Source organism: Zootoca vivipara, chromosome Z1 (genome assembly GCF_965207765.1).
Source record: "Zootoca vivipara chromosome Z1, rZooViv2.hap1.1, whole genome shotgun sequence".
Lineage (NCBI taxonomy): Eukaryota > Metazoa > Chordata > Lepidosauria > Squamata > Lacertidae > Zootoca > Zootoca vivipara.
The window spans coordinates 69,690,717-69,697,210 of NC_142583.1; the positions used below are offsets into that span (position 1 = coordinate 69,690,717).

At 46.5% G+C, this 6,494-nt stretch overlaps 1 long non-coding RNA gene across 1 annotated transcript; it reads right to left on the minus strand.

Annotated features, from left to right (window-relative positions):
• LOC148687410 (uncharacterized) lies at positions 1-736 on the minus strand. The gene is made up of 2 exons (XR_015947896.1): positions 444-736; positions 1-269 (listed from the first exon to the last, which is right to left on the minus strand). It is a non-coding gene; the product is annotated as an uncharacterized LOC148687410 (long non-coding RNA).
• Positions 737-6,494: the final 5,758 nt, after the last annotated feature.

Below are 6,494 nucleotides of genomic sequence, written 5' to 3' on the forward strand. Positions count from 1 at the left end.
CTTCAGGTCATGTGGGTACCCCTTGCTGATTCCAATATCCGTCCGGTCAGGACCAGACCCGGAGGCAGGGATAGTCCTCAGACAACGACTAAGTCTGCCTCCTCGGTAATGACATGGTCTGGTCTTAGCGTAACTCCTCCTCCTACCCGTGACCACTGAGATCGGTTGTCCCAGTGCATCACCCCCTGTGGAATCTGCCCCAGCCATTTTGCTTGCTGGGACACCCTCCCGGGCAGCCCTGATCCCTCCCCTTAAAAACAAAATAAAACCTTACAAAGGACCCCTTTGATTCTTAAAGCTCACGGGTACCACTGGTGGCAGAGGTGGACCGGTGGGTGGAGGGAAAACAAAGGGACAGTTTTATATTGTATGTTTGTTTTGTTTGTTTTGTTTGTATAAAATCAATAAAAATTATTATAAAAAAAACAAAAACAAAATAAAACCTCTGTAAAAAACAGCAAAGAACAGAACAAAAGAAAAACACAAAAAACACAATAAAACCAAAAACAATAAAAATTACAAATACACTAAAATTTAACAGATTCCCACACCCGACTAAAAATCCCTCCCTAAAACCTATGTAAATAAAAAAATACAGTAAAACAATACAAAGACAGAAAATTACAAACTAAAATTGACCCCTCCCCTTAAAATCAAATTTAAAACCAATACAGAAAACAAACTAATACAATAAAACAATACAAACAAAGACAAAATTACAAACTAAAATTAACCCCTCCCCTTAAAATCGAATTTAAAACCAATACAGAAAACAAACTAACAGACTAAACGATAAACAAAAACCAAAAACAATAAAAGTTACAAACACATCAGAATTACAAGAAAAGCAGCGGCGGCACTGTTTCAGGCCTCCTAGGAGCCTTAAAGCTGTGGTAGAGTATGGGTCCCGCCCCCGGGCCCAAGGTGGAAGTGGGCTTCAGGGGGAGCAGTCCTTCCAGTACTCACAGCAGCAGTGATGTTCCAGGCCTCCCAGGAGCCTCAAAAGCTGTGGTGGAGTGGGGGACCTGCCCCAAGCCCCAGGTGGAAGTGGGCTTCAGGGGGAGCAGTCCTCCCAAACACTCCCTGGCAGAGCAGCAGCAGCAATGTTCCAGGCCTCCCAGGAGCCTTAAAAGCTGTGGTGGAGTGGGGGACCCGCCCCAAGCCCAAGGTGGAAGTGGGCCTCAGGGGGAGCAGTCCTTCCAGTACTCACAGCAGCACTGATGTTCCAGGCCTCCCAGGAGCCTCAAAAGCTGTGGTGGAGTGGGGGACCCGCCCCAAGCCCAAGGTGGAAGTGGGCTTCAGGGGGAGCAGTCCTTCCAGTACTCACAGCAGCAGTGATGCTGTTTGAGCAGCATGCGCCGGCAGTTGCGGGTTGTGTGCTGGTCAAAATATGAGGCAAGGCTTTTCTCCGCGGCTTTCGCGGTGGCCTTTTTCGGGGCCCTGCGGATTGGAGAGGTGGTTTTTGAGGAATCACGAGCTGGGACTTCTAGAGGTCTACTTTTGCAGGATGTGCGTATCTCGTCATCCGAATTGCAACTTACAATTAGGAGTTCCAAGACAGATCAGTCGGGTTGGGGCGCTGTCATGCGCCTCCCGGCCACCGGGGAGAAGGGCCCCTGTCCCTTCAAGGATGTTAATAAGTATTTAGCAGGCAGGCCCCCGGGGGATGGCCCATTCTTGAAGCATCATGATGGGTCGCCTTTGACTAGGCAGCAATTTGCCAGGGTGATGAGGAAGGTAATAGCGGCTTGCAGTTGTAAGGCTGTTGATTACGCTCCTCACTCCTTCAGGATTGGGGCGGCTACTACCGCCGCTCATTGGGGCCTATCTGCTGACCGGATAAAAGACTTGGGTCGCTGGAAATCTGAGGCTTATAAGTTATATGTGCGCCAGCGCCGCTAATTCTTTTGTTTTGTCTTACTGTTTTTTATCCAGGACCTGCACCTGTGCGCATCTGGCTGGCGGGCCACTCTATTGTTTACTGGGCCGGCATCAGGGCCGATGAAACCGACTTCGGGCGTCATCTTGGTCTCCCCCAGCATGTGCAGGTTTCCTGGATGGGCCAGCACGGGATGCGTTGGGGAGAACTACTCCCTTTGTTGCGAAACAGGGTTCTTCGGGAGGGCCCCCCTCACGTGTTGGTCATTCAGTTGGGAGAAAATGATTTTCATGAATGGGATTGCCTTTCACTCCGCTTGGCCATTCAAAATGATTTGATTGAATTGCAGAATTGGTTGCCTGAGGTGCATCTCTTCTGGTCACAACTGCTGCAGCGCAGAGTCTGGCGTGGCAGCACTGGCCCTGCTAGTCACGCCGCATTTGAACGCATGAGGAAGCGTATCAACAGCACAGTTTCTAAAAAGATTGTAGAATTGGGGGGTCGCTAATCGTGCACTCTGAAATTAAATCTAACGCCACCTCCCTATATCGTGAAGATGGTGTCCACCTGTCCCCCGCTGGGAGTGATTTGTGGTTGGGGGCTGTGGCTTGGGGTTTAAAAAGTTGATTAGGCCTATGAGTGTTGGCGGGAGCCTGTGGCTTCTGTGGCGGGTTAGGCGGTTGATGAGTTTGGGAGGGGCATCGCATGGAGGTGCATGCCCCTCAGTGTTGCTCTTATAGAGGTATTCCGTTAAAGGAATCCCGGGGCTCCGGGGCTCTAGTCCTTACACCCCCGCAATGGTGCGGGGCTGGGGCCAATACAGAGCACGAGCCTTGGGGAACATTTCTGGTGGGGGAGACTGCCTGGACGCAGCTATCTCCTCCACCATGGGGTGTTTACTTGACTTTCCTACTGTAGGAAGTCAGAGCTGGTCCTGTCCCACTGTGGGGCAGAAGATTAACCAAAGCCTAAGGCCAACACTCAAATAAATTTGTAATTTTAAATAAAGTTGTGGCCAAAATTATGCCAAAACCAAAACCAAAATTAATGTGTCTGTCTGAGTTATTGGTGGGGAATTTTCTGAGGGTCTTGGCACGCAAGCATTTGACTGTGTTGACCACAGCAAACTATGGCAAGCTCTTAAAGAAATGGGAGTGCCTGATCACCTCATCTGTCTCCTGAGAAATCTCTATGTGGGACAAGAAGCTACAGTTAGAAGTGGATATAGAATAACTGATTGGTTCAAAATTGGGAAAGGAGTACGACAAGGCTGTATATTGTCTCCCTGCTTATTTAACTTATATGCAGAATTCATCATGCAAAAGGCTGGACTAGATGAATCCCAAGCTGGAATTAAGATCGCCAGAATAAATATCAACAACCTCAGATATGCTGATGAAACAACCTTGATGGCAGAAAGTGAGGAGGAATTAAATAACCTTTTAATGAGGGTGAAAGAGGAGAGCGCAAAATATGGTCTGAAGCTCAACATCAAAAAAACCAAGATCATGGCCACTGGTTCCATCACCTCCTGGCAAATAGAAGGGGAAGAAATGGAGGCAGTGAGAGATTTTACTTTCTTGGGTCACTGCAGATGGTGACAGCAGTCACAAAATTAAAAGACGCCTGCTTCTTGGGAGAAAAGCAATGACAAACCTAGACAGCATCTTAAAAAGCAGAGACATCACCTTGCCAACAAAGGTCCGTATAGTTAAAGCTATGGTTTTCCCAGTAGTGATGTATGGAAATGAGAGCTGGAACATAAAGAAGGCTGATCTCCGAAGAATTGATGCTTTTGAATCATGGTGCTAGAGAAGATTCTTGAGAGTCCCATGGACTGCAAGAAGATCAAACCTATTCATTCTTAAGGAAATCAGCCCGCTTCCGGTTTGTCGCCCGATCTGGCCGGCGGGGTTTGTCTCGAGCTCCGAGACAGCCCGGCTTCGCTGAGGGGGGGGGGAAGGCTGCGAAAGCGCCGCAGCGCCCCAAAAGAGTTCCAGATCGAGAGTTCTGGAAACAAAGCTCCGGCGGTGCCCCATTTTTTAGCGATTCCCCGATCCTCTGGTGAGCTCTAATAAGAGTCCCGGAGAGAAAGGGTTGCAGTCGCGGGGGCCATTTTGGAGAACAGCGTTACCTCAGCGAAGTGAAGCTTCGAGTCCGGTGGTGGTGAGCGGCAGATTCTTCTAAATTTTGGATTTGGAAAAACCCGTGAGTAAAGTTTGAATATATAATATTGGACTGTAATTCGGTAACGGGAGTAAGGGGAAAAGAACGGAAGTCACCTTCTCCCACTGACTGATGCAAGAAGCAGTGCAATTGAAATGATGACCAGTCTCAGCGAAAAGCAGCTTATTATATGAACTCCTTCAGAGACTAAATGTAAAGAATTACCTCCGGTGGCAGGGTGAAGGAGAGAGACTTATTTTAAAGCTGATATCCCCTGCACCTTAGGAAAGGGAGAGCTTCTCCCTGCCCTGAAATCGGCAGCCCGGAGAGGACGGTAAGCTGACTGTGAAGATGGATGTCAATAAGGATTTGATACTTAAAAACTTTTTGATTGAATGTTTGAAACAAATTTAAAGTTGAAGTTAGATACTACGGACAATATACAGTTTCCAGTTTGGATTTGCAATAATATATCTCTTTTGTAAACACCCCCTGGCTCTCAAGCCTCAAGCCATCCTCAGCAAGCTGGAACAATGGCAACAAAAGACTGCACATCTGCGTTCAAGGACAAAGTGATAAAACTCTTATGGGAATTTAGAATAGAAACGTACAAGACTCAGCAACAATTGTTGGAAATAAATCAAGATCTACAGGAGCTCAGAGAACGGGACTTACCAGAGGAAAAGGAGCAAGATTTGCAAAAAGAGGACTTGGTTAAAGAAGGAACACAAGAATTACAGGAAAAGGTTTCAACCGAAAAAAAGGCACAAGACGACGAGTGGCTGTATGAACTGAGCGATGGGAAAAAGGAAAATTTAAAGAACAAAGATGGATCACAGGAGTCAATAATGCAAGAGCTACAGGAGAGACAGAACACCCATGAGGAAAATGGCCAGCAAAGAAGAAAAGAAGACTGGGGAGGGGGAGACAGAGGGGGTTGGTTTTTGAAACAGGTTAGGAAGGGGGTGGGTTGAAGGAAGACTGAATATTAATTATTGAGGACAGATAAAAAGGACTGACAACTGGACTGACGACTTTGGAACTTACTGGACTGGAAGGGAAAGGCCGTGATCGGGGCGGGGAGGGGGAAAATTATGATTTTTAATCTGTGCAAATAAGAATAATAAAGAGGAGCTTTGGAGGATAAAAAATAGGCAGGTCAAAAATAAAAGTAATGAGCAGATTTGTTTATGAAAAAGATTTAGAAAGATCAAGCTAGTTTGATTAAAGAGGATTTAAAAAGTGGGACAGTTTTTTATAATATAAGGTTAGTTTTTTTTTTGTAGAAATAGAATGGGAATAAGAATAAGAATACTGTTAAATAAGAATTGAAAACGGAAATCGGGATAGGGGGGAGGTTGGGGAAGTCATTTTTCTTTCATTTTTCCTTTTTTTTCTTCTTTCTTTTGTTTTTCTTTTTTCTGTTTGGAAATTGGCTGGACGGATGCCCTCCTCTTCGTTCCCTCTCTTGGAGTCTCCCGGTGGCAGGGGGGATTCTGGGGGGGGAGGGAGGGGTGGGGGAGAAACCCAGCCATAAAAGGAAACACTGCCGGCTGCCTGCCTTTCGGGGGTCCCTCTGGTGGGAGAAGAGGGCCCTGGGAGGGTGGGTGGAAGCCAGTGGTAAACATGTAATGTAGTATCTTTCGTTTTTGTTTTTGTTTTGTATAAAATCAATAAAATATAATTAAAAAAAAAAAAGAAATCAGCCCCGAGTGCTCACTGGAAGGACAGATCCTGAAGCTGAGGCTCCAATGGCCACCGCATGAGAAGAGAAGACTCCCTGGACAAGACCCTCATGTTGGGAAAGATGGAGGGCACTAGGAGAAGGGGACGACAGAGGATGAGATGGTTGGACAGTGTTCCCCTCAGCTCATCCCTGTGTTTCGGTAGGATACCCTTCCCTCTCTTGTCCCTGCAACGAACCCTCCTCGCTGACGCTGCCAATAGATCATGAGACGAAAGGGTACAGGGGTAAAGCAATCCCCACTCAATTCCGTATGCCTTAAAATAAATCCCTCAGTTCTGGGCTTCTCAGTAAAGAGAGTCTAATTCCAGCTTTCGTGGCCTGATCTCACAAACACTCAGGGCTATTTGAATGAACAACCTCTTGCCTACAGAACAGGGACTCCCTCAACTCAGATCCCAACTGTATCAGTCTGCCATATCACCCTGGCAAACTTGTGGCACTCTAGGTTTTCACCATACTGCCCTTCCTGTGTGACTCCAAGACACAAACTATCCCCTTTTCCTTAGGTAAGTTTTGCCCTTTTCTGAGTCTCCACCTCTGTGTGTTTTAATACGCTGCTGGAATAACCGAGACGTTACTCTTTGGCACAAAAAGAAGATGAATTTTATTTACTTGAGAACATAGGTTTGTCTTTTCTTAACGATGCATAAGTTTACAAGCTTAGTTACAGTTATACATTTACTCTGTCTGACTTTAACTTCA